Source organism: Heterodontus francisci, unplaced genomic scaffold, assembly GCF_036365525.1.
Source record: "Heterodontus francisci isolate sHetFra1 unplaced genomic scaffold, sHetFra1.hap1 HAP1_SCAFFOLD_209, whole genome shotgun sequence".
In the NCBI taxonomy this organism is placed as follows: Eukaryota; Metazoa; Chordata; class Chondrichthyes; order Heterodontiformes; family Heterodontidae; genus Heterodontus; species Heterodontus francisci.
In genome coordinates, this window is record NW_027140716.1 from 984,422 (window position 1) to 1,009,224 (window position 24,803).

Below are 24,803 nucleotides of genomic sequence, written 5' to 3' on the forward strand. Positions count from 1 at the left end.
GGGAATGAACAGTCTCAGGAACAACAGTTCTGGTGTTGATGTGGATGAAGTTTCTCAGGAACAATAGCTTTGTTGTTGATGTGGATAAACATTCTCAGGAACAATTGCCCTGGTGTTGATGTGGATGAACAATTTCCGGAACAATAGCCCTGTTGTTGATATGGATGTACAGTCTCAGGAAAAAAAGCCCTGGAGTTGATGTGGATGAACAGTTCCAGAAACTGTAGTCTTGGTGTTGATGTGGATGAACAGTCTCAGGAACAATAGCCCAGGTGTTGATGGGAATGAACAGTCTCAGGGACAATAGCCCTGGTTTTCATGTGGATGAACAGTCTCAGGGACAATAGCCCTGGTGTTGATGTGGATGAACACTCTCTTGAACAATCGCCCTGGTTTTGATGTGGATGAACAGTCTCAGGAACAATTCCTCTGGTATTGATATGGATTAACAGTCTCTGGAACAATCGCTCTGGTGTTGATCGGAATGAACTTTATCAGGAAAAAATGCGCTGGAGTTGATGTGGATGAACAGTTTCAGAAACTGCAGTCTTGGTGTTGATGTGGATGAACAGTCTCAGGAACAATAGCCCTGGTGTTGATGAGGATGAACAGTCTCAGGAACAATAGCCCTGGTGTTGATGTGGATGATCATTTTCAGGAACAATAGCCCCGGTGTTGATATGGATGAACAGTCACAGGAACAATAGTTCTGGTGTTGATGTGGATGAACAGTCTCAGGAACAATAGCTCTGGTGTTGATATGGATTACCAGTCTCTGGAGCAATAGCCCTGCTGTTGATGGGAATGAACAGTCTCAGGAACAATAGCCCTGGTGTTGACTTGGATGAACAGTCTCAGGAACAATAGCTTTGCTGTTGATGCGGAGAAACATTCTCTGGAACAATAGCCCTGGTGTTGATGTGGATTAACAGTCTCTGGAACAATAGCCCTGGTGTTGATGGGAATGAACAGTCTCAGGACCAATAGTTCTGGTGTTGATGTGGATGAACAGTCTCAGGAACAATAGCTTTGCTATTGATGCGGAGAAACATTCTCAGGAACAATAGCCCTGGTGTTGATGTGGATGAACAATTTCAGGAACAATGGCCCTGGAGTTCATGTGGATGAACAGTCTCAGGAACAATAGCCCTGATTTTGACGTGGATGAAATTTTGAAGGAACAATAGCCCTGGTGTTGATGGGAATGAACAGTCTCAGGAACAACAGTTCTGGTGTTGATGTGGATGAAGTTTCTCAGGAACAATAGCTTTGTTGTTGATGTGGATAAACATTCTCAGGAACAATAGCCCTGGTGTTGATGTGGATGAACAATTTCCGGAACAATAGCCCTGTTGTTGATATGGATGAACAGTCTCAGGAAAAAAAGCCCTGGAGTTGATGTGGATGAACAGTTCCAGAAACTGTAGTCTTGGTGTTGATGTGGATGAACAGTCTCAGGAACAATAGCCCTGGTGTTGATGAGGATGAACAGTCTCAGGAACAATAGCCCTGGTGTTGATGTGGATTTACCATCTCAGGAACAATAGTACTGGTGTTGATGTGGATGAACATTCTCAGGAACAATATTCCTGGTGTTGATATGGATGAACAGTCTCTGGAACAATAGCCCTGGTGTTGATGGGAATGAACAGTCTCAGGAACAATAGCCCTGGTGTTGACTTGGATGAACAGTCTCAGGAACAATAGCTTTGCTGTTGATGCGGAGAAACATTCTCAGGAACAATAGCCCTGGTGTTGATATGGATTAACAGTCTCTGGAACAATAGCCCTGGTGTTGATGGGAATGAACAGTCTCAGGAACAAAGTTCTGGTGTTGATGTGGATGAAAAGTCGAAGGAACAATAGCCCTGGTGATGATGGGAATGAACAATCTCAGGACCAATAGTTCTGATGTTGATGTGGATGAACAGTCTCAGGAACAATAGCTTTGCTGTTGATGTGGAGAAACATTCTCAGGAACAATAGCCCTGGTGTTGATGTGGATGAACAATTTCAGGAACAATAGCCCTGGAGTTCATGTGGATGAACAGTCTCAGGAACAATAGCCCTGATTTTGACGTGGATGAAAAGTCGAAGGAACAATAGTCCTGGTGTTGATTTCGATGAAAAGTATCACGTACAATATCCCTGGTGTTGATGTTGATAAACCATCTCAGGACAAATAGCCCTGCTGTTGATGTGGATGAACATCTCAGGAACAATAGTCCTGATGCTGATGTGGAAGAACAGTGTCAGGAACAATCGCCAAGGTGTTGATGAGTATCAACAGTCGCAGCAACAATAGTCCTGATGCTGATGTGGATGAACAGACTCAGGAATAATAGTCTTGGTGTTGATGTGAATGAACAGGCTCAGGAACAAGAGCCCTGGTGTTGATGTCGATGAACCGTGTGAGGAACAATAGCCCTGGTGTTGATCTGGCTGAACAGTCTCAGGAACAATCGCCCTGGTGCTGATGTGGATGAACAATCTCAGTAACAATTTCCCTGGTGTTGATGTGAATGAACAGTCTCAGGAAAAATAGTTCTGGTGTTGATGTTGATGTAGTTTCTCAGGAACAATAGCTTTGTTGTTGATGTGGATAAACATTCTCAGGAACAATTGCCCTGGTGTTGATGTGGATGAACAATTTCCGGAACAATAGCCCTGCTGTTGATATGGATGTACAGTCTCAGGAAAAAAAGCCATGGAGTTGATGTGGATGAACAGTTCCAGAAACTGTAGTATTGGTGTTGATGTGGATGAACAGTCTCAGGAACAATAGCCCAGGTGTTGATGGGAATGAATAGTCTCAGGGACAATAGCCCTGGTCTTCATGTGGCTGAACAGTCTCAGGGACAATAGCCCTGGTGTTGATGTGGATGAACACTCTCTTGAACAATCGCCCTGGTTTTGATGTGGATGAACAGTCTCAGGAACAATTCCTCTGGTATTGATATGGATTAACAGTCTCTGGAACAATCGCTCTGGTGTTGATCGGAATGAACAGTCTCAGGAAAAAATGCGCTGGAGTTGATGTGGATGAACAGTTTCGGAAACTGCAGTCTTGGTGTTGATGTGGATGAACAGTCTCAGGAACAATAGCCCTGGTGTTGATGAGGATGAACAGTCTCAGGAACAATAGCCCTGGTGTTGATGTGGATGATCATTTTCAGGAACAATAGCCCCGGTGTTGATATGGATGAACAGTCACAGGAACAATAGTTCTGGTGTTGATGTGGATGAACAGTCTCAGGAACAATAGCTCTGGTGTTGATATGGATTACCAGTCTCTGGAGCAATAGCCCTGCTGTTGATGGGAATGAACAGTCTCAGGAACAATAGCCCTGGTGTTGACTTGGATGAACAGTCTCAGGAACAATAGCTTTGCTGTTGATGCGGATAAACATTCTCTGGAACAATAGCCCTGGTGTTGATGTGGATTAACAGTCTCTGGAACAATAGCCCTGGTGTTGATGGGAATGAACAGTCTCAGGACCAATAGTTCTGGTGTTGATGTGGATGAACAGTCTCAGGAACAATAGCTTTGCTATTGATGCGGAGAAACATTCTCAGGAACAATAGCCCTGGTGTTGATGTGGATGAACAATTTCAGGAACAATGGCCCTGGAGTTCATGTGGATGAACAGTCTCAGGAACAATAGCCCTGATTTTGACGTTGATGAAATTTTGAAGGAACAATAGCCCTGGTGTTGATGGGAATGAACAGTCTCAGGAACAACAGTTCTGGTGTTGATGTGGATGAAGTTTCTCAGGAACAATAGCTTTGTTGTTGATGTGGATAAACATTCTCAGGAACAATAGCCCTGGTGTTGATGTGGATGAACAATTTCCGGAACAATAGCCCTGTTGTTGATATGGATGAACAGTCTCAGGAAAAAAAGCCCTGGAGTTGATGTGGATGAACAGTTCCAGAAACTGTAGTCTTGGTGTTGATGTGGATGAACAGTCTCAGGAACAATAGCCCTGGTGTTGATGTGGATTTACCATCTCAGGAACAATAGTACTGGTGTTGATGTGGATGAACATTCTCAGGAACAATATTCCTGGTGTTGATATGGATGAACAGTCTCTGGAACAATAGCCCTGGTGATGATGGGAATGAACAATCTCAGGACCAATAGTTCTGATGTTGATGTGGATGAACAGTCTCAGGAAAAATAGCTTTGCTGTTGATGTGGAGAAACATTCTCAGGAACAATAGCCCTGGTGTTGATGTGGATGAACAATTTCAGGAACAATAGCCCTGGAGTTCATGTGGATGAACAGTCTCAGGAACAATAGCCCTGATTTTGACGTGGATGAAAAGTCGAAGGAACAATAGTCCTGGTGTTGATTTCGATGAAAAGTATCACGTACAATATCCCTGGTGTTGATGTTGATAAACCATCTCAGGACAAATAGCCCTGCTGTTGATGTGGATGAACATCTCAGGAACAATAGTCCTGATGCTGATGTGGAAGAACAGTGTCAGGAACAATCGCCAAGGTGTTGATGAGTATCAACAGTCGCAGCAACAATAGCCCTGATGCTGATGTGGATGAACAGACTCAGGAATAATAGTCTTGGTGTTGATGTGAATGAACAGGCTCAGGAACAAGAGCCCTGGTGTTGATGTCGATGAACCGTGTGAGGAACAATAGCCCTGGTGTTGATCTGGCTGAACAGTCTCAGGAACAATCGCCCGCCCTGGTGCTGATGTGGATGAACTGTCTCAGTAACAATTTCCCTGGTGTTGATGTGAATGAACAGTCTCAGGAAAAATAGTCCTGGTGCTGATGTGGATGAAGAGTCTCCAGAAAAATAACCCTGATGTTGATCTGGATGAACAATCTCAGGAACATTAGCCCTGGTGTTGATGGAAACGAACCGTCTCAGGGACAATAGTCCTGGTGTTTATGTGGATGAACAGTCTCTTGAACAATAGCCCTGGTGTTGCTGTGAATGAACAGTCTCAGGAACAATAGCCCTCTTGTTGATGTGGATGAACAGTCTCAGGAATAATCGAATTGGTTTTGATGGGAATTGACATTCTCAGGAACAAAAGCCCTGGTGTTGATGTGGATGAACAGTCTCAGGGAAAAAAGCCCTGGTGTTGATGTGGATGAACACTCTCAGGAAGAATAGACCTGATGTTGATGTGGATGAACATTTCCAGGATCAATAGACCTGGTGTTGATGTGGATGAACAGTCTCAGGAACAATAGTCCTGATGCTGATGTGGAAGAACAGTGTCAGGAACAATCGCCAAGGTGTTGATGAGTATCAACAGTCGCAGCAACAATAGCCCTGATGCTGATGTGGATGAACAGACTCAGGAACAATAGTCTTGGTGTTGATGTGATTGAACAGGCTCAGGCACAAGAGCCCTGGTGTTGATGTCGATGAACCGTGTGAGGAACAATAGCCCTGGTGTTGATCTGGATGAACAGTCTCAGGAACAATCGCCCTGGTGCTGATGTGGATGAACTGTCTCAGTAACAATTTCCCAGGTGTTGATGTGAATGAACAGTCTCAGGAAAAATAGTCCTGGTGCTGCTGTGGATGAAGAGTCTCCGGAAAAATAACCCTGATGTTGATCTGGATGAACAATCTCAGGAACATTAGCCCTGGTGTTGATGGAAACGAACCGTCTCAGGGACAATAGTCCTGGTATTTATGTGGATGAACAGTCTCTTGAACAATAGCCCTGGTGTTGCTGTCAATGAACAGTCTCAGGAACAATAGCCCTTTGATTGATGTGGATGAACAGTCTCAGGAATAATCGAATTGGTTTTGATGGGAATGAACATTCTCAGGAACAAAAGCCCTGGTGTTGATGTGGATGAACAGTCTCAGGAAAAAAAGCCCTGGTGTTGATGTGGATAAACATTCTCAGGAAGAATAGACCTGCTGTTGATGTGGATGAACATTTCCAGGATCAATAGACCTGGTGTTGATGTGGGTGAACAGTCTCAGGAACAATAGGCTTGATGTTGATTTGGGTGAACAGTCTCAGGAACAATGGCTCTGGTGTTGATATGGATGAACAGTCTCAGGAACTATAGTCCTGGTGTTGATGTGGACAAACATTCTCAGGAGCAATAGTCCTGGTGTTGATGTCGCGACAGTGTCTCAGGAACAAAAGCTTTGGTGTTGATCTGGATAAACATTCTCAGGAACAATAGCCCTGGTGTTGATGTGGATGAACATTTTCATGTACAATTGCCCTCTTGTGGATGTGGATGAACAGTCTCAGGAACAATAGCCCTGGTGTTGATATGGATTAACAGTCTCAGGAACAAGAGCCCTGGTGTTGATGTGGATGATTAGTCTCAGGAACAAGAGATCTTGTGTTGATATGGATTTACAGTCTCAGGAACAAGATCCCTGGTGTTGATGTGGATGAACAGTCTCAGGAACAATAGTCCTGGTGTTGATGTGGATGAACAGTCACAGGAACAATAGCCCTGGTGTTGATGAGGATGAACAGTCTCAGGAACAATAGCCCTGGTGTTGAAGTGGATGAACATTCTCATGAACAATAGCCCTGCTTTTAATGTGGATAAACATTTTCTGGAACGATAGCCTTGGTGTTGATATGGATGAACAGTCTCAGGAACAATTGTTCTGGTGTTGATGAGGATGAACAGTCTCAGGAACAATAGCCCTGGTGTTGAAGTGGATGAACATTCTCATGAACAATAGCCCTGGTTTTAATGTGGATAAACATTTTCTGGAACGATAGCCTTGGTGTTGATATGGATGAACAGTCTCAGGAACAATTGTTCTGGTGTTGATGTGGATGAGGCGTTTCAGGAATAATAGCCCTGGTTTCGATGGGAATGAACAATCTCAGGAACAATAGCCCTGGTGTTGAAGTGGATGAGCAGTATCAGGAACAATAGTCCTGGTGTTGATGTGGATGAACAGTCTCAGGAACAATAGCCCTGGTGTTGATGAGGATGAACAGTCTCAGGAACAATAGCCATTGTTTTGATGGGAATGAACATTCTCAGGAACAATAGCCCTGGTGTTGATGTGGATGAACATGCTCAGGAACAATAGCCCTGGTGTTGATGTGGATAAACATTTTCAGGAACGATACCCTTGGTGTTGATATTGATGAACCGTCTCCGGAACAATTGTTCTGGTTTTGATGTGGATGAGCCGTGACAGGAACAATAGCCCTGGTGTTGATGTGGATGAACAGTCTCAGGAACAATAGCCCTGGTGTTGATGTGGATTAACAGTCTCAGGAACAATAGCCCTGGTGTTGATGTGGATGAACATTTATGGTCACAATAGACCTGGTGTTGATATGGATGTACAGTCTCAGAAACAATAGCCCTGTTGCTGAAGTGGATGAACAGTCTCAGGAACAATAGCCCTGGTGTTGATGTGGATGGACATTTATGGTAACAATAGACCTGGTGTTGATATGGATGTACAGTCTCAGAAACAATACCCCTGTTGCTGATGTGGATGAACAGTCTCAGGAACAATAGCACTGGTGTTGATATGGATGAACATTTATGGTAACAATAGACCTGATGTTGATATGGATGTACAGTCTCAGGAACAATAGCCCTGGTATTGATGTGGATGAACCGTCTCAGGACACATTGTACAGCGAGCTCGCCACTGGTATCAGACCCACCAGCCGTCCTTTTCTCCGCTATAAAGACGTCTGCAAACGCGACATGAAATCGTGTGAGATTGATCACAAGTCGTGGGAGTCAGTTGCCAGCATTCGCCAGAGCTGGCGGGCAGACATAAAGACAGGGCTAAATTGTGGCGAGTCGAAGAGACTTCGTAGTTGGCAGGAAGAAAGACAGAGGCGCAAGGGGAGAGCCAACTGTGCAGCAGCCCCGACAAACAAATTTCTCTGCAGCACCTGTGGAAGAGCCTGTCACTCCAGAATAGGCCTTTTTACCCACTCCAGGCGCTGCTTCACAAACCACTGACCACCTCCAGGCGGGTTCTCTGCAGCATGTGTGGAAGAGCGTGTCACTCCAGAATTGGCCTTTATAGCCACTCCAGGCGCTGCTTCACAAACCACTGACCACCTCCAGTCGCACATCCATTGTCTCTCGAGATAAGGAGGCCCAAAAGAAAAGAAAGACAGTCTCAGGAACAATAGCCCTGGTGTTGATGTGGATGACCAGTCTCAGGAACAATAGCCCTGATGTTGTTGTGGATGAACAGTCTCAGGAACAGAGCACTGGTGTTGATGTGGGTGAAAATTCTCAGGAAAAATAGCCCTGGTGTTGATGTGGATGAGCAGTCACAGGAACAATAGCCCTGTTGTTGATGTGGATGAACAGTCTCAGGTACAATAGCCCTGGTGCTGATGTGGATGAACAGTCAAAATAACAATAGCTCTGGTGTTGATATGGATGAACAGTCTCATGTACAGTAGCCCTGGTGTTGATGTGGATGAACAGTCTCAGGAACAATAGCCCTGGTATTGATGGAAATGAACAGTCTCAGGGACAATAGTCCTGGTGTTGATATGGATGACCATTCTCAGTAACAATAGCCCTGGTGTTGATGTGGATGAACAATCTCAGGAACAATAGTCCTGGTGTTGATGTCAATGAACAGTCTTAGGAACAATCGCACTTGTGTTGATGAGGATGAACATTGTCAGGAACAATAGCCCTTGTTTTGATGGGAATGAACATTCTCTGGAACAATAGCCCTGGTGTTGATGTGGATGAACATTCTCAGGAACAATAGCCCTGTTGTTGATGTGGATAAACATTTTCAGGAACGATAGCCTTGGTGTTGATATGGATGAACAGTCTCCGGAACAATTGTTGTGGTGTTGATGTGGATGAGCAGTCTCAGGAACAAAAGCCCTGTTTTTGATGGGAATGAACAATATCAGGAACAATAGTCCTGGAGCTGATGTGGATGAACAGTCTCAGGAACAATAGTTCTGGTGTTGATGTGGATGAAGTGTCTCAGGAACAATAGCTTTGGTGTTGATGTGGATAATCATTCTCAGGAACAATAGCCCTGGTGTTGATGTGGATGAACAATTTCCGGAACAATAGCCCTGTTGTTGATATGGATGTACAGTCTCAGGAACAATGGTCCTGGTATTGATGTGGATGAACAGTCTCAGGAACAATTGCTCTGGTATTGATATGGATTAACAGTCTCTGGAACAATAGCTCTGGTATTGATCGGAATGAACTGTCTCAGGGAAAAAATCCCTGGAGTTGATGTGGTTGAACAGTTCCAGAAACTGTAGTCTTGGTGTTGATGTGGATGAACAGTCTCAGGAACAATAGCTCTGGTGTTGATATGGATTAGCATGCTCAGGAACAACAGCCCAGGTGTTGATGGGAATGAACAGTCTCAGGGACAATAGCCCTGGTTTTCATGTGGATGAACAGTCTCAGGGACAATAGCCCTGGTGTTGTTGTGGATGAACAGTCACAGGAAGGATAGGCCTGGTGTTTATGTGGATGAACACTCTCTTGAACAATAGCCCTGGTTTTGATGTGGATGAACAGTCTCTGGAACAATAGCTCTGGTGTGGATCGGAATGAACTGTCTCAGGAAAAAAAACCCTGGAGTTGATGTGGATGAACAGTTTCAGAAACTGTAGTCTTGGTGTTGATGTGGATGAACAGTCTCAGGAACAATAGCCCTTGTGTTGTTGTGGATGACCAGTCTCAGGAACAATAGCCCTGGTGTTGTTGTGGATGAACAGTCTCAGGAACAGAGCACTGGTGTTGATGTGGGTGAAAATTCTCAGGAAAAATAGCCCTGGTGTTGATGCGGATGAGCAGTCACAGGAACAATAGCCCTGTTGTTGATGTGGATGAACAGTCTCAGGAACAATAGCCCTGGTGCTGATGTGGATGAACAGTCAAAATAACAATAGCTCTGGTGTTGATATGGATGAACAGTCTCATGTACAGTAGCCCTGGTGTTGATGTGGATGAACAGTCTCAGGAACAATAGCCCTGGTGTTGATGGAAATGAACAGTCTCAGGAACAATAGTCCTGGTGTTGATATGGATGACCATTCTCAGTAACAATAGCTCTGGTGTTGATGTGGATGAACAATCTCAGGAACAATAGTCCTGGTGTTGATGTCAATGAACAGTCTTAGGAACAATAGCACTGGTGTTGATGAGGATGAACATTGTCAGGAACAATAGCCCTTGTTTTGATGGGAATGAACATTCTCTGGAACAATAGCCCTGGTGTTGATGTGGTGAGCATTCTCAGGAACAATAGCCCTGGTGTTGATGTGGATAAACATTTTCAGGAACGATAGCCTTGGTGTTGATTTGGATGAACAGTCTCCGGAACAATTGTGGTGTTGATGTGGATGAGAAGTCTCAGGAACAATAGCCCTGTTTTTGATGGGAATGAACAATCTCAGGAACAATAGTCCTGGAGTTGATGTGGATGAACACTCTCAGGAACAATAGTTCTGGTGTTGATGTGGATGAAGTGTCTCAGGAACAATAGCTTTGGTGTTGATGTGGATAAACATTCTCAGGAACAATAGCCCTGGTGTTGATGTGGATGAACAATTTCCAGAACAGTAGCCCTGTTGTTGATATGGATGTACAGTCTCAGGAACAATGGTCCTGGTGTTGATGTGAATGAACAGTCTCAGGAACAATTGCTCTGGTATTGATATGGATTAACAGTCTCTGGAACAATAGCTCTGGTATTGATCGGAATGAACTGTCTCAGGGAAAAATCCCTGGAGTTGATGTGGTTGAACAGTTCCGGAAACTGTAGTCTTGGTGTTGATGTGGATGAACAGTCTCAGGAACAATAGCTCTGGTGTTGATATGGATTAGCATGCTCAGGAACAACAGCCCAGGTGTTGATGGGAATGAACAGTCTCAGGGACAATAGCCCTGGTTTTCATGTGGATGAACAGTCTCAGGGACAATAGCCCTGGTGTTGTTGTGGATGAACAGTCACAGGAAGGATAGGCCTGGTGTTTATGTGGATGAACACTCTCTTGAACAATAGCCCTGGTTTTGATGTGGATGAACAGTCTCTGGAACAATAGCTCTGGTGTGGATCGGAATGAACTGTCTCAGGAAAAAAAACCCTGGAGTTGATGTGGATGAACAATTTCAGAAACTGTAGTCTTGGTGTTGATGTGGATGAACAGTCTCAGGAACAATAGCCCTTGTGTTGTTGTGGATGACCAGTCTCAGGAACAATAGCCCTGGTGTTGTTGTGGATGAACAGTCTCAGGAACAGAGCACTGGTGTTGATGTGGGTGAAAATTCTCAGGAAAAATAGCCCTGGTGTTGATATGGATTAACATGCTCAGGAACAATAGCCCAGGTGTTGATGGGAATGAACAGTCTCAGGGACAATAGCCCTGGTTTTCATGTGGATGAACAGTCTCAGGGACAATAGCTTTGGTGTTGATGTGGATGAACAGTCTCAGGGACAATAGCCCTGGTGTTGATGTGGATGAGCAGTCACAGGAAGGATCGGCCTGGTGTTTTTGTGGATGAACACTCTCTTGAACAATAGCCCTGGTTTTGATGTGGATGAACAGTCCCAGGAACAATTGCTCTGGTATTGATATGGATTAACAGTCTCTGGAACAATAGCTCTGGTGTGGATCGGAATGAACTGTCTCAGGAAAAAAAACCCTGGAGTTGATGTGGATGAACAGTTTCGGAAACTGTAGTCTTGGTGTTGATGTGGATGAACAGTCTCAGGAATAATAGCCCTGGTGTTGATGAGGATGAACAGTCTCGGGAACAATAGCCCTGGGTTTCATGGGAATGAACAGTCTCAGGAACAATAGCCCTGGTGTTGATGTGGATTTAACGTCTCAGGAACAATAGTACTGGTGTTGATGTGGATGAAAATTCTCAGGAACAATAGCCCTGGTGTTGATGTGGATGAACATTCTCAGGAACAATAGCCCTGGTGTTGATGTGGATGATCATTTTCAGGAACAATAGCCCTGGTGTTGATATGGATGAACAGTCTCAGGAACAATAGTTCTGGTGTTGATATGGATTAACAGTCTCTGGAACAATAGCCCAGGTGTTGATGGGAATGAACAGTCTCAGGAACAATAGCCCTGGTGTTGACTTGGATGAACAGTCTCAGGAACAATAGCTTTGCTGTTGATGCGGAGAAACATTCTCAGGAACAATAGCCCTGGTGTTGATATGGATTAACAGTCTCTGGAACAATAGCAATGGTGTTGATGTGGATGAACAGTCTCAGGAACAATACTGTCAGAGATTGTCAGAGAGTGATAGAGAGTGTCTGAGACAGTCAGAGAGAGTGTCAGTGTGTGTCAGAGAGTGAAAGAGGTTGATAGAGTGTGTCTGAGAGTGTCAGAGTGTGTCTGAGAGTGTCAAAGAGTGATAAAGAGTGATAGAGAGTGTCTGAGAGTGTCTGAGAGTGTCAGAGAGTGTCAGAGTGTGTCAGAGAGTGTCAGAGAGTGTCAGAGAGTTCCAGAGCGTGTCAGAGAGTGATAGAGAGTGTCAGAGAGTGTCATTGAGTGATGTGAGTGTCAGGGAGTGTCAGAGAGTGATAGAAAGTCTCAGAGAGTGATGGAGAGTGTCAGAGATTGATAGAGAGTGTCAGAGAGTGATAGAGAGTGATAGAGAGTGATAGAGAGTGATAGGGAGTGATAGGGAGTGTCTGAGAGTTTCTGAGAGGTTCAGAGAGTGTCAGAGTGGGTCAGAGAGTGACAGAGAGTGATAGAGAGAGATAGAGAGCGTTAGAGAGTGTCAGACAGTGATAGAGAGTGTCTGAGAGTGTCTGAGAGAGTCTGAGAGTGTCAGAGTGTGTCAGAGTGTGCCAGAGAGTGATAGAGAGTGATAGAGAGTGATTGAGAGTGTCTGAGAGTGTCAGAAATTGTCAGAGATTGTCAGAGAGTGTCAGAGAGTGATAGAGAGACATAGAGAGTGTCTGAGAGTGTCAGAGAGCATCACAGTGCGTCCGAGCGTGTAATTGAGTGATAGAGATTGATAGAGAGTGTCAGAGAGTATCAGAGAGTGAAAGAGAGTGATTGAGTGTGTCTGAGAGTATCAGAGAGTGTTAGAGAGCGTCAGAGATAGTCAGAGAGTTTCAGAGATTGATAGAGAGTGTCAGAGAGTGATAGAGAGTGTCAGAGATTTATAGAGAGTGATAGAGAGTGTCAGAGAGTAATGGAGAGTGATAGAGAGTGTCAGAGAGTGATGGAGAGTGTCATAGAGAGATAGAGAGTGATAGAGAGTGCCAGAGAGTGATAGAGAGTGATTGAATGTGTCTGAGAGTGTCAGAGAGTGTCAGAGAGCGTCAGAGATAGTCAAGAGTGTTTCAGAGAGTGATAGAGAGTGTCTGAGGTGTCTGAGAGTGACAGAGGGTTTCTGAGAGTTTCAGTGTGTGTCAGAGAATGATACAGAGTGTCTGAGAGTGTCAGAGATTGTCAGAGTGTGTCAGAGAGTGATAGAGAGTGTCATAGAGTGCTAGAGAGTGTCAGAGATTGATGGAGAGTGATAGAGAGTGTCAGAGAGTGACAGAGAGTGATAGAGAGAGATAGAGAGTGTCAGAGAGTGATAGAGAGTGTCTGAGAGTGTCTGAGAGAGTCTGAGAGTGTCAGAGTTTGTCAGAGAGTGATAGAGAGTGATTGAGAGTGTCTGAGAGTGTCAGAAATAGTCAGAGATTGTCAGAGAGTGTCAGAGAGTGATATAGAGTCATAGAGACTGTCTGAGAGTGTCAGAGAGCATCAGAGTGTGTCCGAGCGTGTCATTGAGTGATAGAGAGTGATAGAGGGTGTCAGAGACTGTCTGAGAGTGTCAGAGAATGTCAGAGTGTGTCAGAGAGTGTCAAAAAGTTTCAGAGTGTGTCAGAGAGTGATAGAGAATGATAGAGAGTGTCAGAGAGTGTCATTGAGTGACAGAGAGTGTCAGAGAGTGATGGAGACTGTCAGAGAGTGTCTGAGAGAGTCTGACCGTGTCTGAGTGTGTCAGAGTGTGTCAGAGAGAGATTGAGAGTGTCTGAGAGTGTCAGAAATTGTGAGAGATTGTCAGAATGTGTCAGAGAGTGATAGACAGTCATAGAGAGTGTCTGAGAGCGTCAGAGAGCGTCAGAGTGTGTCAGAGCGTGTCATTGAGTGATAGAGAGTGATAGAGAGTGTCAGAGAGTGTCAGAACGCGAAAGAGAGTGTCAGAGAGTGAAATAGCGTGTCAGTGAGCGATAGAGAGAGATAGAGAGTGTCTGGGAATGTCAGAGAGTGTCAGAGTGTGATAGAGAGTGTCTGAGAGCGTCAGAGAGTGTCAGAGTGTCAGAGTGCCAGAGAGTGATAGGGACTGTTTGAGAGTGTCCGAGAGTGTCACAGAGTGATAGAGAGTGTCAGAGATTGTCAGAGAGTGATAGAGAGTGATTGAGTGTGTCTGAGAGTGTCAGAGAGCATTAGAGAGCGTCAGAGATAGTCAGAGAGGTTCAGAGAGTGATACAGAGTGTCTGAGGTGTCTGAGAGTGACAGAGAGTGTCTGAGAGTGTCAGTGACTGTCAGAGAGTGACATAGAGCGTCTGAGAGTGTCAGAGAGTGACAGAGATTGTCAGAGTGTCTCAGAGAGTGATAGAGATTGATAGAGAGTGTCTGAGAGTGTCGTAGAGTGTCTGAGCTTGTCGGAGTGTGTCAGAGAGTGTCAGTGAGTGATAAAGAGTGATAGAGAGTGTCTGAGAGTGTCAGAGAATGTCAGATTGTGTCAGAGAGCGTCAGAGAGCGTCAGAGTGAGTCAGAGAGTGATAAAGAGTGATCGAGAGTCTCTGAGAGTGCCAGAGTGTGTCAGAGTTTGTCAGAGAGTGTCCGAGAGTGTCAGAGTGTGTCAGAGAGTGAGAGAGAGTGTCAGAGAGTGTCATTGAGTGATGGAGAGTGTCAGAGAGTGATAGAGAGTGTCAGAGAGTGATAGAGATTGTCAGAGGTTGATAGAGAGTGATAGAGAGTGTCAGAGAGTGATAGAGAGTGATAGAGAGTGTCTGTGAGTGTCAGAGAGTGTCAGAGAGTGTCAGAGAGTGTCAGAGAGTGATATAGATTGTCAGAGATTGATAGAGAGTGATAGAGAGTGTCTGAGAGTGTCTGAGAGTGTCTGAGACAGTCTGAGAGTGTCAGAGAGTGTCAGAGAGTGTTAAAGAGTGATAGAGAGTGTCAGAGAGTGTCAGAGAGTGATAGAGAGTCTCTGAGAGTGTCAGAGAGTGTCAGAGTGTGTCAGAGACTGTCAGAGAGTGTCAGAGAGTGATAAAGAGTGATAGAGAGTGTCTGAGAGTGTCAGAGAGTGTCAGTGTGTCAGAGAGTGTCCCAGAGTGTCAGAGTGTGTCACAGTGTGTCAGAGAGTGATAGAGAGTGATAGAGAGTGATCGAGAGCGTCTGAGAGTGACAGAGAGTATCTGAGTGTCGGTGAGTGTCAGAGAGTGATAGAGAGTGTCAGAGTGTGTCAGAGAGTGATAGAGAGTGATAGAGATTGTCAGAGAGTGTCAGAGCGTGTCAGAGAGTGATAGAGAGTGATAGAGAGTGGCAAAGATTGTCGTAGAGTGATAGAGAGCGTCAGAGAGTGATAGAGAGGGTCAGAGATTGTCAGAGTGTGTCAGAGAGTGATAGAGAGTGTCAGAGAGTGATAGAGAGTGTCAGAGATTGATAGAGAGTGATAGAGAGTGTCAGAGAGTGACAGAGAGTGATAGAGAGAGATAGAGAGTGTCAGAGAGTGATAGAGAGTGTCTGAGAGAGTCTGAGAGTGTCAGAGTGTGTCAGAGAATGATAGAGAGTGATTGAGAGTGTCTGAGAGTGTCAGAAATTGTCAGAGATTGTCAGAGAGTGTCAGAGAGTGATATAGAGTCATAGAGACTGTCTGAGAGTGTCAGAGAGCATCAGAGTGTGTCCGAGCGTGTCATTGAGTGATAGAGACTGATAGAGAGTGTCAGAGAGTGTCAGAGTGTGTCAGAGAGTGTCAAAAAGTTTCAGAGTGTGTCAGAGAGTGACAGAGAATGATAGAGAGTGTCAGAGAGTGTCATTGAGTGACAGAGAGTGTCAGAGAGTGATGGAGTGTGTCAGAGCGTGTCATTGAGTGATAGAGTGTGATAGAGAGTGTCAGAGAGTGTCAGAACGCGATAGAGAGTGTCAGAGAGTGATATAGCGTGTCAGAGAGTGATATAGCGTGTCAGTGAGTGATAGAGAGAGATAGAGAGTGTCTGGGAATGTCAGAGAGTGTCAGAGTGTGATAGAGTGTGTCTGAAAGCGTCAGAGTGTGTCAGAGTGTCAGAGTGCCAGAGAGTGATAGGGACTGATCGAGAGTGTCCGAGAGTGTCACAGAGTGATAGAGAGTGTCAGAGACTGTCAGAGAGTGATAGAGAGTGATTGAGTGTGTCTGAGAGTGTCAGAGAGCATCAGAGAGCGTCAGAGATAGTCAGAGAGGTTCAGAGAGTGATACAGAGTGTCTGAGGTGTCTGAGAGTGACAGAGAGTGTCTGAGAGTTTCAGAGAGTGACAGAGATTGTCAGAGTGTCTCAGAGAGTGATAGAGATTGATAGAGAGTGTCTGAGCTTGTCAGAGTGTGTCAGAGAGTGTCAGTGAGTGATAAAGAGTGATAGAGAGTGTCTGAGAGTGTCAGAGAATGTCAGATTGTGTCAGAGAGCGTCAGAGAGCGTCAGAGTGAGTCAGAGAGTGATAAAGAGTGATCGAGAGTGTCTGAGAGTGCCAGAGTGTGTCAGAGTTTGTCAGAGAGTGTCCGAGAGTGTCAGAGTGTGTCAGAGAGTGAGAGAGAGTGTCAGAGAGTGTCATTGAGTGATGGAGAGTGTCAGAGAGTGATAGAGAGTGTCAGAGAGTGATTGAGATTGTCAGAGGTTGATAGAGAGTGATAGAGAGTGTCAGAGAGTGATAGAGAGTGATAGAGAGTGTCTGTGAGTGTCAGAGAGTGTCAGAGAGTGTCAGAGAGTGATAGAGATTGTCAGAGATTGATAGAGAGTGATAGAGAGTGTCTGAGAGTGTCTGAGAGTGTCTGAGACAGTCTGAGAGTGTCAGAGAGTGTCAGAGAGTGTCAGAGAGTGTTAAAGAGTGATAGACAGTGTCAGAGAGTGTCAGAGAGTGATAGAGAGTCTCTGAGAGTGTCAGAGAGTGTCAGAGTGTGTCAGAGACTGTCAGAGAGTGTCAGAGAGTGATAAAGAGTGATAGAGAGTGTCTGAGAGTGTCAGAGAGTGTCAGAGTGTGTCAGAGAGTGTCCCAGAGTGTCAGAGTGTGTCAGAGAGTGTCAGAGAGTGATAGAGAGTGATAGAGAGCGTCTGAGAATGACAGAGAGTATCTGAGAGCGTCAGTGAGTGTCAGAGAGTGATAGAGAGTGTCAGAGTGTGTCAGAGAGTGATAGAGAGTGATAGAGAGTGTCAGAGAGTGTCAGAGCGTGTCAGAGAGTGATAGAGAGTGATAGAGAGTGGCAAAGATTGTCGTAGAGTGATAGAGAGCGTCAGAGAGTGTCCGAGAGTGATAGAGAGTGACAGAGAGAGATAAGATTGTCAGAGATTGATAGAGAGTGATAGAGAGTGTCAGAGAGTGATAGAGAGTGAGAGAGAGTGTCTGTGAGTGTCAGAGAGTGTCATAGACTGATAGAGAGTGTCAGAGAGTGTCAGAGAGTGTTAGAGAGCATCAGAGAGTCTGAGAATGTCGGAGAGTGATAGAGAGTGTCAGAGTGTGATAGAGAGTGTCAGAGAGTGATAGAGAGATTCAGAGAGTGATAGACAGTGTCAGAGAGTGTCAGAGAGTGTCAGAGAGTGTCAGAGAGTGATAGAGAGTGATAGAGAATGTCAGAGAGTGTCAGAGATTGATAGAGACTGATAGAGAGTGTCAGAGAGTGATAGAGAGTGTCAGAGAGTGTCAGAGAGTGATAGAGAGTGATAGAGAGTGTCAGAGTGCGTCAGAGTGTGATAGAGAGTGTCATAGATTGTCATAAAGGGATAGAGAGTTTCAGAGAGTGTCAGAGTGCGTCAGAGTGTGTCAGAGATTGATAGAGGGTGTCCTACAGTGTATGAGAGTGACAGAGAGTGTCTGTGGGTGTCAGTGAGTGATGGAGAGTGATAGAGAAAGTCAGAGAGACTCAAAGAGTGATAGAGAGTGTCAGACAGTGTCAGAGAGAGATAGAGAGTGACAGAGAGAGATAGAGAGTGTCAGAGTGTGTCAGGGAGTGTCAGAGAGTGTCTGAGAGTGTCAGAGCGTGATAGAGGGTGATAGCGAGTGTCAGAGTGTGTCATAGAGTGATCGAGAATGTCAGAGAGTGTCAGGGTGTGATAGGGTGCGATAGAGAGTGTCTGAGAATGTCAGAGCGTTTCTGAGAGTGTCTGAGACAGTCTGAGAGTGTCAGAGAGTGTCAGAGAGTGATAAAGAGTGATAGAGAGTGTCTGAGAGTGTCAGAGAGTGTCCGAGAGTGTGAGAGTGTGTCAGAGAGTGTCAGAGAGTGATAGAGAGTGATAGAGAATGTCAGAGAGTGTCATTGAGTGATGGAGAGTGTCAGAGAGTGTCAGAGAGTGATAGAGAGTGTCAGGGAGTGATAGAGATCGTCAGAGATTGATAGAGAGTGAAAGAGAGTGTCAGAGAGTGTCTGAGAGTGACAGAGAGAGTCTGAGAGTGTCAGAGTGTGACAGAGAGTGTCAGAGAGTGTCAGAGAGTGATAGAGAGTGAGAGAGAGTGTCTGTGAGTGTCAGAGAGTGTCATAGAGTGTCAGAGAGTGATAGAGAGCGATAGGGAGTGTCAGAGAGTGTCAGAGAGTGTCAGAGAGTGTCATAGAGTGTCAGAGAGCGTCAGAGAGTGATAGAGAGCGATAGGGAGTGTCTGAGAGTGTCAGAGAGGGTCAGAGAGTGCCTGAGTGGGTCAGAGAGTGACAGAGAGTGATAGAGAGTGATAGAGAGTGTCAGAGAGTGATAGAGAGTGTCAGAGAGTGATAGAGAGTCACAGAGAGTGTCTGAGAGCGTCAGAGAGCGTCAGAGAGTGTCAGAGAGTGTCAGACAGTGTCAGAGAGTGATAGAGCATGATACAGAGTGTCTGAGAGCGTCAGAGACTGTCAGAGTGTCAGAGCGTCCGAGAGTGATAGAGAGTGTCAGAGAGTGTCATAGAGTGATAGAGAGTGTCAGAGAGAGTCAGAGAGTGATCGAGAGAGTCCGAGAGTGATAGAGAGTGTCTGAGAGTGTCAGAGAGTGATAGAGAGCGTCCAAGAGTGATAGAGAGTGTCAGAGAGTGTCATAGAGTGATAGAGAGTGTCAGAGAGAGTCAGAGAGTGATCGAGAGAGTCCGAGAGTGATAGAGAGTGTCTGAGAGTGTCAGAGAGTGATAGAGAGCGTCCGAGAGTGATAGAGAGTGTCTGAGAGTGTCAGAGAGTGGTAGAGTGTGTCATTGAGTGACAGAGAGTGATAGAGAATGTGAGAGAGTGTCAGAGAGCAATTGAGAGTGTCAGAGAGTGATAGAGAGTGTCAGAGAGTGATAGAGAGTGTCAGAGAGTGTCATAGAGTGATAGAGAATGTCAGAGAGAGTCAGAGAGTGATAGGGAGTGTCCGAGAGTGATAGTGAGTGTCTGAGAGTGTCAGAGAGTGAGAATGAGATCCTGAGAGTGTCAGAGAGTGTCAGAGAGTGAAAGAGAGTGTCAGAGAGTGTCAGAGAGTGTCATAGAGTGATAGAGAGTGTCAGAGAGAGTCAGAGAGTGATCGAGAGAGTCCGAGAGTGATAGAGAGTGTCTGAGAGTGTCAGAGAGTGATAGAGAGCGTCCGAGAGTGATAGAGAGTGTCTGAGAGTGTCAGAGAGTGGTAGAGTGTGTCATTGAGTGACAGAGAGTGATAGAGAATGTGAGAGAGTGTCAGAGAGCAATTGAGAGTGTCAGAGAGTGATAGAGAGTGTCAGAGAGTGATAGAGAGTGTCAGAGAGTGTCATAGAGTGATAGAGAATGTCAGAGAGAGTCAGAGAGTGATAGGGAGTGTCCGAGAGTGATAGTGAGTGTCTGAGAGTGTCAGAGAGTGAGAATGAGATCCTGAGAGTGTCAGAGAGTGTCAGAGAGTGAAAGAGAGTGTCAGAGAGTGTCAGAGAGTGTTAGAGAGTGATGGAGAGTGTCAGAGTGTCAGATTGTGTCAGAGTGTGTCAGAGAGTGTCAGAGAGTGTCAGTGAGTGATAGAGAGTGATAGAGAGTGTCTGAGAGTGACAGAGAGTATCTGAGAGTGTCAGTGAGTGTCAGAGAGTGATAGAGAGTGTCAGAGTGTGTCAGAGCGTGTCAGAGAGTGATAGAGAGTGATAGAGAGTGGCAGAGATTGCCGTAGAGTGATAGAGAGAGTCAGAGAGTGATAGAGAGTGATAGAGAGTGTCAGAGAGTGATAAAGACTGTCCGAGAGTGATAGAGAGTGACAGAGAGAGATAGATATTGTCAGAGATTGATAGAGAGTGATAGAGAGTGTCAGACAGTGATGGAGAGTGATAGAGTGTGTCTGTGAGTGTCAGAGAGTGTCATAGACTGATAGAGAGTGCCAGAGAGTGATAGAGAGCATCAGAGAGCGTCTGAGAGTGTCGGAGAGTGATAGAGAGTGTCAGAGTGTGATAGAGAGTGTCAGAGAGAGATATAGAGTGTCTGAGAGTGTCAGAGAGTGATAGAGAGTGTCAGAGAGTGTCAGAGAGTGTCAGAGAGTGATAGAGAGTGATAGAGAGTGTCTGAGAGCGTCAGAGAGTGTCAGAATGTCAGAGTGTCAGAGAGTGATAGAGACTGATCTTGAGTGTCATCGAGTGACAGAGAGTGTCAGAGAGTGATAGAGTGCCTCCGAGAGTGATAGAGTGTCTCCGAGAGTGATAGAGAGTGTCTGAGAGCGTCAGAGAGTGTCAGAATGTCAGAGTGTCAGAGAGTGATAGAGACTGATCTTGAGTGTCATCGAGTGACAGAGAGTGTCAGAGAGTGATAGAGTGCCTCCGAGAGTGATAGAGTGTCTCCGAGAGTGATAGAGAGTGTCTGAGAGTGTCAGAGTGTGCGAGAGAGTTTCTGAGAGTGTCAGAGAGTGATAGAGAGTGATAGAGAGTGTCAGAGAGTGTCTGAGAGTGACAGAGAGAGTCTGAGAGTGTCAGAGTGTGACAGAGAGTGTCAGAGAGTGTCAGAGAGTGATAGAGAGTGTCAGAGTGTGTCATAGTGTATCAGGGAGTGTCAGAGAGTGTTATGGAGTGATAGAGAGTATCAGTGACTGTCAGAGAGTGTCAGAGAGTGATAGAGAGTGATAGAGAGTGTCTGAGTGTCAGAGAGTGTCAGAGAGTGAAAGAGAGTGAAAGAGAGTGTCAGAGAGTGAAAGAGAGTGTCAGAGAGTGTCAGAGTGTGTCAGAGAGTGTCGCAGAGTTATAGAGAATGTCAGAGAGTGATAGAGAGTGATAGAGAGTGATAGAGAGTGTCAGAGAGTGATAGAGAGTGTCAGAGAGTGATAGAGAGTGTCAGAGTGCGTCAGAGAGTGTCAGAGATTGATAGAGGGTGTCTTACAGTGTATGAGAGTGACAGAGAGTGTCTGTGGGTGTCAGTGAGTGATAGAGAGTGATAGCGAAAGTCGGAGAGATTCATAGAGTGATAGAGTGTGTCAGACAGTGTCAGAGAGAGATAGAGAGTGTCAGAATGCGTCAGAGAGTGTCAGAGATTGATAGAGGGTGTCTTACAGTGTATGAGAGTGACAGAGAGTGTCTGTGGGTGTCAGTGAGTGATAGAGAGTGATAGAGATAGTCAGAGAGATTCATAGAGTGATAGAGAGTGTCAGACAGTGTCAGAGAGAGATAGAGAGTGTCAGAGTGTGTCAGAGAGTGTCTGAGAGTGTCAGAGCGTGAATGAGGGTGATAGCGAGTGTCAGAGTGTGTCATCGAGTGATAGAGATTGTCAGAGTGTGTCATAGAGTATCAGGGAGTGTCAGAGAGTGATAGAGAGTGTCAGAGAGTGTCTGAGAGTGACAGAGAGAGTCTGAGAGTGTCAGAGTGTGACAGAGAGTGTCAGAGAGTGTCATAGAGTATCAGGGAGTGTCAGAGAGTGTTATGGAGTGATAGAGAGTGTCAGTGACTGTCAGAGAGTGTCAGAGAGTGATAGAGAGTGATAGAGAGTGATAGAGAGTGTCTGAGTGTCAGAGAGTGTCAGAGAGAGAAAGAGAGTGTCAGAGAGTGTCAGTGTGTGTCAGAGAGTGATAGAGAGTGAGAGAGAGTGTCAGAGAGTGTCGCAGAGTGATAGAGAATGTCAGAGAGTGTCAGAGAGTGATAGAGAGTGATAGAGAGTGTCAGAGAGTGATAGAGAGTGTCAGAGTGCGTCAGAGAGTGTCAGAGATTGATAGAGGGTGTCTTACAGTGTATGAGAGTGACAGAGAGTGTCTGTGGGTGTCAGTGAGTGATAGAGAGTGATAGAGAAAGTCAGAGAGATTCATAGAGACATAGAGAGTGATAGAGAGTGTCAGAGAGTGTCTGAGAGTGACAGAGAGAGTCTGAGAGTGTCAGAGTGTGACAGAGAGTGTCAGAGAGTGTCAGAGAGTGATAGAGAGTGTCAGAGTGTGTCATAGAGTATCAGGGAGTGTCAGAGAGTGTTATGGAGTGATAGAGAGTGTCAGTGACTGTCAGAGAGTGTCAGAGAGTGATAGAGAGTGATAGAGAGTGTCAGAGAGTGTCAGTGAGTGATAGAGAGTGATAGAGAGTGTCTGAGAGTGACAGAGAGTATCTGAGAGTGTCAGTGAGTGTCAGAGAGTGATGGAGAGTGTCAGATTGCTTCAGAGAGTGGTAGTGAGTGTCCAAGAGTGATAGAGAGTGTCTGAGAGTGTCAGAGAGTGATAGAGAGTGTCAGAGAGTGATAGAGAGTGTCTGAGAGTGTCAGAGAGTGAGAATGTGTTCCTGAGAGTGTCAGATTGTGTCAGAGTGTGTCAGAGATTGTCAGAGAGTGTCAGTGAGTGATAGTGACTGATAGAGAGTGTCTGAGAGTGACAGAGCGTATCTGAGAGTGTCAGTGAGTGTCAGAGAGTGATAGAGAGTGATAGAGAGTGTCTGAGAGTGTCAGAGAGTGTCCGAGAGTGTGAGAGTGTGTCAGAGAGTGTCAGAGAGTGTCGCAGAGTGATAGAGAATGTCAGAGAGTGTCAGAGAGTGATAGAGAGTGATAGAGAGTGTCAGAGAGTGATAGAGAGTGTCAGAGAGTGATAGAGATCGTCAGAGATTGATAGAGAGTGAAAGAGAGTGTCAGAGAGTGATAGAGAGTGAGAGAGAGTGTCTGTGAGTGTCAGAGAGTGTCATAGAGTGTCAGAGAGTGATAGAGAGCGATAGGGAGTGTCAGAGAGTGTCAGAGAGTGTCAGAGAGTGTCATAGAGTGTCAGAGAGCGTCAGAGAGTGATAGAGAGCGATAGGGAGTGTCTGAGAGTGTCAGAGAGGGTCAGAGAGTGCCTGAGTGGGTCAGAGAGTGACAGAGAGTGATAGAGAGTGATAGAGAGTGTCAGAGAGTGATAGAGAGTGTCAGAGAGTGATAGAGAGTCACAGAGAGTGTCTGAGAGCGTCAGAGAGCGTCAGAGAGTGTCAGAGAGTGTCAGACAGTGTCAGAGAGTGATAGAGCATGATACAGAGTGTCTGAGAGCGTCAGAGACTGTCAGAGAGTCAGAGCGTCCGAGAGTGATAGAGAGTGTCAGAGAGTGTCATAGAGTGATAGAGAGTGTCAGAGAGAGTCAGAGAGTGATCGAGAGAGTCCGAGAGTGATAGAGAGTGTCTGAGAGTGTCAGAGAGTGATAGAGAGCGTCCAAGAGTGATAGAGAGTGTCAGAGAGTGTCATAGAGTGATAGAGAGTGTCAGAGAGAGTCAGAGAGTGATCGAGAGAGTCCGAGAGTGATAGAGAGTGTCTGAGAGTGTCAGAGAGTGATAGAGAGCGTCCGAGAGTGATAGAGAGTGTCTGAGAGTGTCAGAGAGTGGTAGAGTGTGTCATTGAGTGACAGAGAGTGATAGAGAATGTGAGAGAGTGTCAGAGAGCAATTGAGAGTGTCAGAGAGTGATAGAGAGTGTCAGAGAGTGATAGAGAGTGTCAGAGAGTGTCATAGAGTGATAGAGAATGTCAGAGAGAGTCAGAGAGTGATAGGGAGTGTCCGAGAGTGATAGTGAGTGTCTGAGAGTGTCAGAGAGTGAGAATGAGATCCTGAGAGTGTCAGAGAGTGTCAGAGAGTGAAAGAGAGTGTCAGAGAGTGTCAGAGAGTGTTAGAGAGTGATGGAGAGTGTCAGAGTGTCAGATTGTGTCAGAGTGTGTCAGAGAGTGTCAGAGAGTGTCAGTGAGTGATAGAGAGTGATAGAGAGTGTCTGAGAGTGACAGAGAGTATCTGAGAGTGTCAGTGAGTGTCAGAGAGTGATAGAGAGTGTCAGAGTGTGTCAGAGCGTGTCAGAGAGTGATAGAGAGTGATAGAGAGTGGCAGAGATTGCCGTAGAGTGATAGAGAGAGTCAGAGAGTGATAGAGAGTGATAGAGAGTGTCAGAGAGTGATAAAGACTGTCCGAGAGTGATAGAGAGTGACAGAGAGAGATAGATATTGTCAGAGATTGATAGAGAGTGATAGAGAGTGTCAGACAGTGATGGAGAGTGATAGAGTGTGTCTGTGAGTGTCAGAGAGTGTCATAGACTGATAGAGAGTGCCAGAGAGTGATAGAGAGCATCAGAGAGCGTCTGAGAGTGTCGGAGAGTGATAGAGAGTGTCAGAGTGTGATAGAGAGTGTCAGAGAGAGATATAGAGTGTCTGAGAGTGTCAGAGAGTGATAGAGAGTGTCAGAGAGTGTCAGAGAGTGTCAGAGAGTGATAGAGAGTGATAGAGAGTGTCTGAG